This window comes from Desmodus rotundus, chromosome 5 (genome assembly GCF_022682495.2).
Source record: "Desmodus rotundus isolate HL8 chromosome 5, HLdesRot8A.1, whole genome shotgun sequence".
In the NCBI taxonomy this organism is placed as follows: domain Eukaryota; kingdom Metazoa; phylum Chordata; class Mammalia; order Chiroptera; family Phyllostomidae; genus Desmodus; species Desmodus rotundus.
Genome location: NC_071391.1, coordinates 164,245,207 through 164,257,452, shown reverse-complemented (window position 1 = coordinate 164,257,452; position 12,246 = coordinate 164,245,207). Strand labels below are relative to the sequence as shown.

At 53.5% G+C, this 12,246-nt stretch overlaps 1 protein-coding gene across 8 annotated transcripts in view; it reads right to left on the bottom strand.

Moving 5' to 3' along the window:
• The window catches only part of KIDINS220 (kinase D interacting substrate 220), a 73,143-nt gene extending 70,654 nt beyond the window's left edge, over positions 1–2,489 (bottom strand). For 7 of the 8 annotated variants that reach the window (XM_053923710.1, XM_053923707.1, XM_024552441.3 and 4 more), the window contains exon 1: positions 2,337–2,489. The gene's annotated coding sequence lies outside the window, so the exon portion shown is untranslated. The remainder of the gene's footprint in view (positions 1–2,336) is intronic. The other variant, XM_053923708.1, reaches the window with a different exon arrangement.
• Between the last annotated feature and the right edge of the window lie 9,757 nt (positions 2,490–12,246).

The window sequence follows — 12,246 nt, the reverse complement described above, 5'->3', positions numbered from 1 at the left end:
ACAACTACAGTCACAGTCACAGGGCTGGGAAGGCATCACAGGGCCACACCGCATGGGCACCGTTTCCAGAAAAGAGGAACTGCTGTGGTCTTGGTGCCGGGCCCCAAACAGGTCCCCTGCGACACCTCTCGCCGGGTCCCTAGGACAGTCTCCCAACCTGTGCTGCCTCCCGCCCGTCTCCCCCTCCTCCAGTCCTGTTGCCACATGCAAACAAGAGCGATCAGAAGGACACTTCTCTTTAAGTCCTTCCGCTAGTTCCCTGTAGACTCGCGCTGGGAGAACAGAAGATGACAGCTTCGTCACTCACAAGTCAGCCAAGGCCCCGAAGCCCGTGCAGGCCTTTCAGAGCCACTGCCAAGACCCGATGCCACAGTCCCCTCTTCGGAAGGCTGTGCTGCAGGTTTGGGCAGAGCAGTGAGGACTCACCAACTCAGTTCTTCCTAGTGACGGCGAGGGCAGGCAGCGGCCACAGCCTGGCTCCATCCCACCACTCCAGCCTCATCTTCCTCCCTCCCACCCTCTGCCCAAACCTGCTTCCCCACTCCCAGCCACCCTGCCAGCCGCAGCCAGACTAATCTCCTCAGGCACCAGTGGCCGCCCCCACCACTTCCTGCTCTCCAGGCCTTTGCACTCGCTGACCCTCCTCTTAGGACGCCCATCCCCCACATGTGGGCCTGGACAGCGGCTCCTTCTCTAATACCATCTCCTGGCAGCCCGCCCAGACAGTGCTCACACTAAGCAGCTGGGGTCCCTGCTCTGGGACACCTCCATCCCTGTGGACCCTCAACTTAGACTGCGCATGTCACACCCGGCTTCCCACCCACTCACCCTTGTCCACATCAGCCCGCAGGTCCCACCTCCTAGGGCGGGTCCCACCTTCCCTCGAGCAGATGCCTGCATCCCAGGGGTCAGGCCTTGGTGTCCTCTGGGGAACATAAGCAACCTCCCAGAACACCAGCATCAGAGAAGGTCACTCTGACTGTGACATCAGGACAAAAACGAGGCCACTTGGAAATCACATCTGAACACAGGCAAAAACGTGAGCCTTGTCCAACCTTCATTCCAATGATATCTCTTCAAAAAGGCCTTCTTTGTAAAGCGCAGTTTAGCACGGAGCTAGAAAGCAAGGACCCTGAACCAGGTGGCCTTGGGTGGACTCCTGACTCGACTACTCAATATTTCATTGCCGTGGGCCCGTTTCTTGACCGCAGTGCCTAAGTTTCATTATCTTTAAATAACTGCAGTTAGGTGAAAAGGGGTTAAAATAGTGCCTAGCACATGCAGACTGGAGAACTACTAGCCACTGTACATAACCATAGAATGTTACCATTTCTTCCCTCCCCTTTCTGAGTGGCTTCCCCTCACCTGGATACACCTGTCACAGGGTCCTTTTGGTTTAGGGTGTTTTTTTTATTCCCATTACAGCCTTTTTCTAAACTTGCCACTTAGATATTTGCCTGTTTGGTAGTTGTCTCTCCCACTAGCATCTAAGTCTGATAAGAGAAGGGACTCCTGTCTTCTGCCCCAGCTCTGCTGAGCATCCGAGCCAGCCACGATGGAGAACAAAGAACCCAACCTGGCCGCGGTGATTCCCGACCTGGGCTCTGCACCGGGCGCCTTGTGGCGCTCTCAGAAACACTCAGGGTCTGATCCCCAGTGTTGCTGGCGCCTGGGCACCCACAAAATGTATCCGAACCCTGCTACGGGTCCGAAGGGGCGTCGCCTGGCCACACCCCGGGGCCAGCTGAATGGGACTCTGGAAGGACAGGCTCCCTTGTGAACCAGCGCCCCTGATGGCTAGCGGAGAGGGCTGCATATACAGTTATTACGAGGAAAATGGTCTTCGTTGGTTTACACGCTTCTGGATGTCAAAACGACTTGAAAGAAAAATGATCCAACGTGGGTGGTGACCAAGAAATCGTTTCCGTGGCAATAAACCATATAGGCGAGAAATCGATGGCTTGCCGCTCAGCTGCCAGGCGTCTGAAGGCCGGGACAGGACAGCGGAGCCATGGAGCCCCGGAGGACGGCAAAGGGGGAAACCGGGACCTGGCCTGGCAGCCCCAGCACAGGCCCCACGCACGCCCGCCTCTGCGGAGCGCAGGGGCGGGGCCCTCCTCCGAGCGACCGGGAGCAGACGTTGGCTCTGCACCGGGGAAAACTGTTCCACCCCTGCCCCTGCCCCCGCCCCCGCCCCGGGGCTCCTGCCGGACTGGAGAGACTGACTTGAGGCCGTAGCCAGCGCGCACTCGCGGGGGGCACGCCCCGGCCCCCGGGCTCCCCGGCCTCGCCCCCTCCCCGCCCGGCCATCCCGCGAAGCCGACCAGGACACTCACAGTCTCACAGCCGGCGGAGGGCACTTTGGGCGGAAAGGTTCCGCTTTTCCGCAAGCGCTGTTAGAAACCGGGAAATGCGGACAAGGCGGCTTCCAGCGCGTCGCCCTCCACACACCCGGCGGCCATTTTCCTCCGTCTCTCAGAGCTGACAGATCACGTGGTCGTGGGGGCGGGGCGGCGTGTGGTCACGCCCCCGGAGGCCGGGCGGTGTCTGTCCGAGAGGCTGCAGGGAGCGGCTGGTGCCGACCAGCGGGCACGCGCGCGCGCGCTTGAGTGCACTGCACGCGAGTCCCCAGGCCCCACGGCCCTGCGCACTCTCCTTCTAGCCTCCAAACAGGTGTGTTTTTGACAAGTGCCAGGCAATGTTCGTGTCACTGTCAACCTCACTCTTCTTGTCTTGGTTGATTTATATTCCCCATTCACCATCAGAACCAAAGCTCACACAGAGACGTACAAAGCAAGTGTAACTTCGGAACACGTTGCAAATGAAGGCCAGCTCGCATCACTTCCTCGGGGCCCCACAGCGAGTTTCTGCCTTCTCTAAACGCGCATGGAGTCCCCACTCCTGGTCCTGAGGGCCCGCCGGCTGCCCGCTCCCTCACACCCCCTCCGCAGCCCCCGGGGTCTGACTTCCACCCCCCTCTCTGCAGAGGTGACTTAGGACTTTGCCCTCCCCGCCGGCTGGCGATATTTGCAGTTTCTGGAACGCTGGGCCCTGCTCTTCCTCCTCCTCTCCGCTCTTTTCCAAAGTGTCGTTCCCACACCTGGACATTCTTCCCAGCCTGCGTCCGGCTGACCCGAACAGCTGAAGCCTCTTCGTCTTTCAGGATACAGTTTCCACAGCCCCGCCTCCGTGAGCTCCCTGCATGACCTCGAGCAGATTCGTCATTTCACCTTCCGAACTCACCTTTTACTCCACGGTACCGAGGACGCAGCAGGTGCTCAAAAGTACGTCTTAAAGCGGATTTTAACCTGTTTACTTGTCCTCTCCCCTGCCCCACCTGTCCCCCACCCCCTGCCCCCACTCACTCCATGCTCATTCCACACCAATTCCCCTCACAGAGTTTGAAACAGGGTCTGTCCTTGGCAAGCCTTTAAGGCAGAAAGCATACCACTCACCAGCCCACCATGCCCGTTGGGATGCTCTCATTGTCCCATGTGTTTCGCACCAAGGCCTGATGGAGCCATACTCTTTGCTGACTTTATCCACTGGGAAGACCCTTTTCAATAGGTCCCAACCTGGGCACATCAAAAACATCTGTGGGCCTTTGAAAAAAATCAACACGACACGTGTTGGGGGTTTAAAAATATCTCCCCAGCTGATTCCAATGAAACACCATCCTCAGACCTGGGTTTTGGTCCCACTGTGTCCAAAGCAGTGATTTCAAATATGCACATCCCTTTGTAATGTCAGACCGCTCTGGAGGACCTACACAGGGACGGCAGGCAGCCTTTTGGTCACCGCTGGCTCTGAGAGCCACAGGGAATCGGAGTTTCCCTGTACCGATCCCTATGGAGCCACAGCCCAGAGAGGGAACCTGTGCTCTAAACTACAGCAGTTCCCCTCACCCACCCTTTCACTGCCCAGGTTTCTTGCTTCAGCAAATCTGAAACCACTTCCAGAGTCTGGCTTTTCTTCTCGTCCTGCGGTTTTCTGTAGAAGGAGAAATCTGCGCCATCTTCCCATTCCTCGCCACACTCCCCCAAGGACTGTCCCTGGGACCGTCTTTCCAGGCCGCACCAGCTGCCGGGATGGCGGTGCCCGCGGTCCAGTCCTTTCATCGTGGGCAGAATTTTCCATGGAAGCCGTTGCACAGGGTCCTGCTTTTAAAATTGTCTTTCTCTGATTATAAAAGGCAAATGTGTCCATTATGAAGTATTTGAAAAATACAGAAACATTTCAGGAAGCGACATCTCCATTAATCTCACCACTGAGAGTTCCCCGACCTCTTAAACAGACTTGAAACAAAATTTTTATTAACCGAAGTCATTATTTGGAACATCCGTTACTGAAAAGGGGAAGCGTCCCAGGGGTGCCCCCAAGGTGTCATTCTGTTGTCTTAGTCAATGATGGCTGTCTCTATCACACCTCGCGATGTCTTTGCCGGTGTCGTCCCTGCCACAGGTGATCATCATGTCCCTTCTACATAAAAGACACAGAGCTGTCGCCTCTTCTCTGGGGCGGCACCGGGAAGAAGAGGGATGCACAATGGCACAGAGTTAAGGATAGGAGAGGCGACAGGAAAGGGGAAAACTGTAGAATCCTGTGTTCAAGAGGTGGTAGGGCGGAGAGAGAGGGAAGCAGAGTTGCAGGGAAGAGAAAGAGTTATAACTGACTTCATATAAGTTCTTGTGAAAAGGACTTCAGGACTGTGTTTTTTAAGATTTTATTTATTCATTTTTAGAGAGAGAGGAAGGGAAGGAGAAAGAGAGGGAGAGAAACATCGATGGGTTGCTTGCACACCCGGACCAAGGACAGGACCTGCGTCCCAGGCATGCGCCCTGACTGGGGACCTAACTACAGCCTTTCCTTCCAGCCAACCCACTGAGCCACATGGGTCAGGGCAAGACCTGTTTTAGCTGATGGCAAGCTCAGTGTGAGTCCGACAAGGCTGCCAGCAGAGCCCATGCATTTCCAGGGTGCCCACGCACTGCATTGCCACAGCTACTGTCACGGCCAGATCCTCGATCTTTCCTGAGACTGAAAACGTGGAGCCCTCCTCACCAGAGGGCGGCCTGGTCAGCGAGATGGGTAATACACCAACAGAAAGCACTAGCAGCTCGAGGGAGCAGGGCAGAGGCCCAAGGACCCAACAGCTCACAAGCATGGTCTCTGGGGCTGGGAGGTTGAGCGATGTGCTTGGAGAAAGGAGGAGGTGAGCAGGGGTCAAGGAAACGATGTACGAGGTACAGTGGGCACCGACTCAACAACCACACTTGTTCAGAGTTTTACACCAGAAGTATTTGGGGGCAATATTAAGTTAGTGAGAAGTCCAGTTCTTTCTCCCCTCCTGGAAAAGGTGGAACTCTTTCCATTCCCAGGCACATCTCGCTCGAGCTAAGTGGGCTTCTTGAATCCCCATCAGCCTCTGGGACCTAAGTTCACTTACCAGCACAGATTCCCACAAAAGGGAAAAGGGCTGGAGCAGGAAGAACTAGTATTGCATTAGGTCCACTGTTGACTTTTTTTCAATGCTTCAATTCCATGAGTCTATGAGTTAATGTTTAATTACATCCTGCCATTCAAACTGTGTAATTCCCATCTGCTAGCTGGTATATGGTTTTTGAAATTTCACCTGTTTCCTATCTTGACCATGAAATTTAGATTCATTTTATCATATTTCAAATTATCTAGTAGTTTTTTGTCCCTAAAGATATATTAAAAATTGTGGGGTGGAGGGATGGGAGAAAAGGCATACAACTGTAATTGAATAACAATAAATTTTTTTAAAAAAGATATGTTAAAAATTTAGGTTAGCTCATCACTTAACATAGCACTAGATTCAACTACTTTTATTTTAAACTTTTTAAAAGGTTTTATTTATTTATTTATAAACAGAGGGAAAGGGAGGGAGAAGGGAGGGAGAGAAACATCAGTGTTTGGTTGCCTCTCACACGCCCCCTTCTGGGGACCTGGCCTGCAACCCAGGCATGTGCTCTGACTGGGAATCGAACTGGCGACCCTTTGGTTTGCAGTCTGGCACTCAGTCCACTGAGCCACACCAGCCAGGGCTCAACTATTTTTATTATTAATGAATCTATTTTATCTCTAATTTTTTTCCTCTTTCACTGAAACCAACATTTAACCTAAAAATAGCTCCTTTTCTATTTGTTTCTTACGAAATATTAAACCTTTTCTCCTTGACTTCCAAATTGCCTACTACATGTTTCTTTCTTGAACTAAACTGACTTCAACATAATTTATTTATGCATTTGGATATTCTGGAACCAATACAACACTTCAAATTACTATCACTTTGTAATCAGTTCTAATATTTTCTAGAATAAGTTCTCCAAGATTATCCTTCTTGGCCCTTTGAACTTCCACTGCTTATCCTCTCGGAGTTCCCAGTAATTGATGCCTTTCATCAACATCATCATTTTTCTGACACTCTCTCCTCTCCCCTCTGGACTCCGGTCACCATATGCTCGACCTTTTAACCGTAGCCTCTATGTCTCTTACTCTCTTGTTCACATTTCCTGTCTTTTATAGCCTCTTCATGCTCTGCTCTGGGTATGTTGATACATGCTTTGAAGAGGAAGAGATTAATTGCATTTGGAGGAAGTTGGAAGGACTTCTTAGTCAAGATAGGATTTCAGCTGGTTCTTCCTTACAGATTGTCTAGAACTTTCTGTGGGCAGAAGCATTTTACTTAAGCAGGGATGTTAGTGACATATAGTAAAAAAATGACGAATGCAATTGTATAAGCATAATATGGGCGTGGAGAGATGCGTGAGAGAAAAGTAGATAACCTAGTCAAATACCAGTATATCAAGGTATCTGGAAACTAAGCCTGAAGCAGTGGCAACCAGTACAAAACTCTGGTGACCCCAGCACACAGCGTCCCGACCGGGAGGCTGCTCACGAGAAAACAATGGGAAAGCTGTAGGACGTCCCAGCAGAGGCTTCCAATTGTGGGATCAGCTTCCATTCACTCATTAAGTCATTTCACCCCTTCCCATCAAGAGCCCTCATCACCAGCCAAGCTCCTCTCCATAGGGAATGAGCGTCTCTAAGATTCACTCATTCCACAACTGAGTGAGTGCTTACTACGTGCTCAACACTCTTCTAGGCAGCAGAGGAGGACAGACACAGGAGGGAGGGTGAGTCCCTGCCATCTGCCCTGGTGGCGCTCGCATCCCAAAGTGGGAGGCAGACAACCACCCGACCACTGACAGGCTGGGGACTACGTGCTGTGCAGGAGATCGCGGAGTGACAAGGTGAGGCGCCCAGGGGCAAAAGCCGAGGGGCGAAGGAGGGGCGGTGCACTAGGCAGAAAGGTTAGAGATGAGGCAGTAGGGACAAAGTCCCAGGGTGGTTGGTGACAAGCTGGGCGAGTTCTGAGCACAGGAGGAGGTCCAGGAGGTGGGGTGGCATGGGCAGGGGCAAGGGAAGGAGTGGAGGAGACCAAAGAGGCCCGGCTGGCAGGGCTTCTCCCACCACGAGGAAGATAGCGTTACTGCAGGAAAGAGGGGAGCCCCGGGAGATTTGAGAGAGCAGGGACCCGGCTGACCTGTTTCAGAAAAGCCACCTGCTGCCTGTCTGGATGGCCAGGGTGGAAGCAGGAGGTTTTGCAATGCTACAAGCAAAAGGCGAGGGTGGCTCGGGCTGGGGCGACAGTCGCGCAGATGGAAAGTCAGGTTCTGGGCGTATTTGGGAGCAGGTGCCCAGTGCCAGAGGCAGCTGAGAAGTGCAGACCGAGCACGTCTGTTCCAGCCAGGACCGGAAGCTCATCGCTGCCACCTTCTTTCCATCACAGACGTGCAAAGTTGGAAGATCTACACCTAGTCAAAAAGGAAGTGCTCTCCTGTGAAAATACACCCAAGAGAAAAAACACGGGGCCAAGCCTGTGGAGAGACGTTCTCCACAGCCCCTGCCTCGCCATCCTCCAAGCTGTCAGGTCCTGAGAAGAAACGGGGGAAGTCTGAGGCATCGTCCCCGCCAACGTGACGAAGGGGATCCTGGGCCAGAAAAGGGCACTGGGAAAACCAAGGCAAGGAGATCTGAATGAAGTGGGGGCTTTAGATAATAATGTGTCCGCGTTGGTGTATTAGTTGTGACAGATGTACTACGCATAGGATATTAACAATTGGGGGGCACTGTGCTGTCTTCCCGTTTTCTTTCCAACCAGAACTATTCTAAAATAAAGTGAGATATGCATGATGTTTCAGCAGTTTCCACTGCACCGCACTTCCCTCTCTCTCATCAGAGTCCCTCTGCTTGTAGGACAGACACCTGTGCCCTGGCACAGTGCAGGGTCTCAGCGGTAAGGGAGGGGTAAGGCTGTGAGCCAAGGTTACTGGGACGTGAGGATGGTGGGATCATAGACGTGGTGGAGTCTGCAGACTAGAGGGAGTGAGGTGGGAGCTGGGAGCTGATTGGGAACAGACTGCCCGAAGTGAGGGGATCAGCGGTGACAAGGTCTAAAGCTCGTCTACCCAGGTAGCCTGAGTGGAATGAGGGACATGACCGCAGGGGGCCAGCAGGCCAGGGAACTGGGAGGCCACAGGGCTGCCAAGTTCTCCTATAGGGGTCTCAGAATCATCAAGGACCACGTGCTGGACAGGAGCAGTAACCAGGTTCCAGTCCTTCCCAGCAGGGAGCAACCCCGGAAGCCTGTAGACGGCAGCAGCAAGGAGGGCTGGCACGAGCTTCTCAGCTCTGGTATTTCAGGAGGGAAGCGGGGACGACTCTCTGCACATGATGGGGAGGAAAGAGGGCACTGACCTCACCTCCAGGCCCAGGGTGGAGAGAGGGCTGCAAGGGAGCTAGTCTCTCAGGAGACGCCTGGGTTTTCATTAGAGCCAAAGGGGAAGGGACCTTGGAGGTGCTCCGGGGGCCCTTTCCCTCACAATGCACCGCGCATTCCCAGGGCAGGGCCCGGGCCTGGGGGTGGGGCCGGGGCGGAAGATGGGCAGTGCAGAGCTGCGTGGGATAGCCAGGCTCCCACTTCCAGTGACGACAGTACAGCTGCCAGGGCAAACGGGAATGTGTTCGAGTGCTATGCCCCTAGGCAGAAAAGAAACCTCCACGTATTCCCTCGGGCAGCGGGCATTACACAGAAGTCTGACCTCGTTCAGCCATTCGCAAGGGACTTCCCACCCAAGGGCAACCCCACCATCCGATAAAACTACCTACTGACATCACGGGTTCTGGGTCCACACCCCTAATGGAATAAAAAGGCAGGAGCACATGATCAGCATAAAAGTCCCTGGTTCGTCCTTCGCCGCTTCTCCCCGAGTAAAGTGACTCAGAAGTCAGATGCTAGTCATCTGGGCTGTTTCCTTGGAGTGGCTGTGTCTGGAATCACCTCATTGACTACTTTTCTGTTATTCTTCTTCATGAACGTTGAGAAAAGTTTTCATTAGTTTTACCTGTTTATGGCCTAACTGTGCCCGAGAGAAAATTACTGAGAAAAATACGGCGCACCAGCATCTAGGAAGATGCCGGCGAGGACAGCTTCCCAGAAGCGGAGGGGAGACTCTCAAGAAGAGTGGTCAGCACAGCCTAACGCTGCACAAATTGAGAGAACACCAGGAAACTGGCTGTCATGTTCAGCCACAGAGGCCAGAGTGGCCCCTTGCAGAGCGACTCCGTCGAGTTGGGGACGAGTAAGGAAGCAGAGGGACTGTGCTGGCTACTCTTTTAAGCTGTGTTGTAAATGTTGAAAGTGGGTTGTAGTATGGGTTTCCACTACTTGCTCGTCTTTGATTTTTGGATGGGAGCATCTCAGTCCTCGAGGCTCACACATTGAGAAAACGTACAAGCAGGAAATCAACTTTTGGGGGAGACTGGTGGCCCCCTTGGCCGGTGGGAGGGCTCACCTTCTCACGGGCCCTCGGGTGCTGGGTGTTGGGCAACTGTCTCCCCAGGGGTGACTGTAAACAGCTGGCACCTAAGCTCAGGGCTGGGGCCCATTTTTTAAGGCTGTTCTCATGTGCACCTGCAAAAGGGGGTGGCAGCTGGCAACTGGCACCGCACCGGGCACAGAGCGTCTGGCTCTGCCCCTCTGCCGGCTCTGCTCAAGGAAACCACTGGACAGAGCGGAGGACTCCAAGGCCAAGCAAAACACATGGGGTAAGCAAAAAATACAGCATGACAAAGCAGAAGAGATTTACCAGTAACGAGAAATGCAACATTTCAGTGACGTTAAGAACCTGCACTGACAGCTGGCTCGAGCCACAAGCGGACGGCGTCGACGTGACCCACCTTACTGCAAACACCCAGGAAGCTACCGGACGTGGAACACGAGCATTTTTTTAATCAGAGCTTACAAGACAGACCAAGTGAAGAGCTTTCCAGAAGAGGCTCAGATCGACAGTTACTACTTCCAGGAAGGGAGGGGGAAGCGGAAGGCTGGGGCAGGTATGCTGGCCTATGGGCAACGTTCTTTTTATGGAAAAAAAGGCAAACTTTGAACCTCACGAGGCAAAGCAAAAATACCTGTCCCACCCGAGTGGCGGGCACGAGCGTCTGTTACGCTGCTCTGTACTGATCTATATGTTTGAATTACTTCAGTCTTGTTCTTTTTCAATTGGCTCGACACAATTTCTTCCTGCTGTTTCCTATTGTTAACTGGGGGAGATAAGTCACTGTCAGGAGCGCAGAGACCCACACTGGTGTTTCTCTGGTTGGTTCCACTCTATTTGGTGCAGCACCCCACGGGCCTCGGCATGCCCCGCGTCCTCTAGTTGGCTCCCGTCGCACGTCCTTCTCAGCCCAGTAAGCACCTCCTCCCAAACCCGTTGCCAACTCCTGTGTGTCCCGACCCGGCTCTGGCCTGGCTCCTCGCCCACCTCCTGCCCTAAGGTCCTCTGGCCAGCTCGCACAAAGCACTCACTGTATCATCTGGGCATCAATTATTAGCTCCTTGAAGGCGAGGGCAGTGATTCACTCTTTAGTTGCCCTGCACATGGGTAGGAACTCCTTTAGCTTGTGGAATGAATAATTGAAAGAAAAAAACCCAAATGCACTGCTCACCTATATGAAATAGGAGGCCTGTTAGGACCTGGCCTTCCTGGGCCTTCCCTACTGCGCGGTCAAGCTAGTCTCGGCTGCCCTGCTTGCAGGTGCACACAACCCATGAGGACTGTGCTGGCTGGCAGCCCGGCCACCATAGTCTGAGGCCCTCCAGAGAGAAGGCACCATGACTGGACACACCTGTACGTTGCACCCCTAGCATCCTTGTACAACGGCACAACTTAATGTACGATGTTCTCCTACAGGAGAGTCCAGAAGTGCACGCCAAAGCTCCCTGGTGTGTGACCGTCGTACAGAAACCTGGCGGGACTCCCAGCGCCCGGCTGCTCGGAAGCACGCCCAGACACACACATCCACGCCAGGAGGGCCCACAGGACAGGAAGGCCAGCTCCTTCTCTATTTAACTGAGGAACATCAGCATCTTCGCTTTAAGTCTTTCAGGAGAGAATGAAGATCCTACATACCAATTTAAGGTTGTTTCAACTGCCTTCCAAAGTGTTCATCGTATGGTAACAGTTTCTTTTAAATACTTTTTAAGCAGTTAGCGAGTCAGTGAATCCTTAGACTTTTTATCATCATACTGAAGAATCCGGCAATTAAAAAAAAACACTACTTCTCCTGTCAGGCCCGGTGTTCAGCCCTGGTGTACAGGGCCGCAGGGACTCAGGGCCTCTGAGATCAGCACACACCCCCGTTTTCGAACTGCTGTTTAATCAGTGTTAAAGACACGCAGATTAGAAAAAAACGTTCACGTGTACGTTAAAGACATCGCCGAAGCCCAGCGACAAGCCAGCAGCGCGGCTCCGAGGACAGACTGGACTGGAAGCGAGTGGTCGTGGAATCGCCACGCTACAGCGGACCCACACATGGCGGTCCCATTGACCACACGACGGGAACTGTGTGTGGGTCTGTTGACAACGCTTCCTAAAAAAACACTTTTGGAATCATAAAAACAAAAAGCACAGACCACCCATTCCGTTCTCCCCCAGGGAGGGCAAGGGAGTCCTGCAAACCTGGCCACGGCCACTGGGACCCTCCTCCGGTTCAGTGACGACGCTCTACTACTCCCGGGTGGAGACGGAGGCGGCAGAACGAAATCACACACTTCTACCTGAACTACGTCCGCGTTCGCCCCCTGCTTTGCCCCCGGAGCTGCCTCGGGTTCGGAGAGGCGGTAGCGCACAGGTGAGGAATGAGAAGACTGGTATG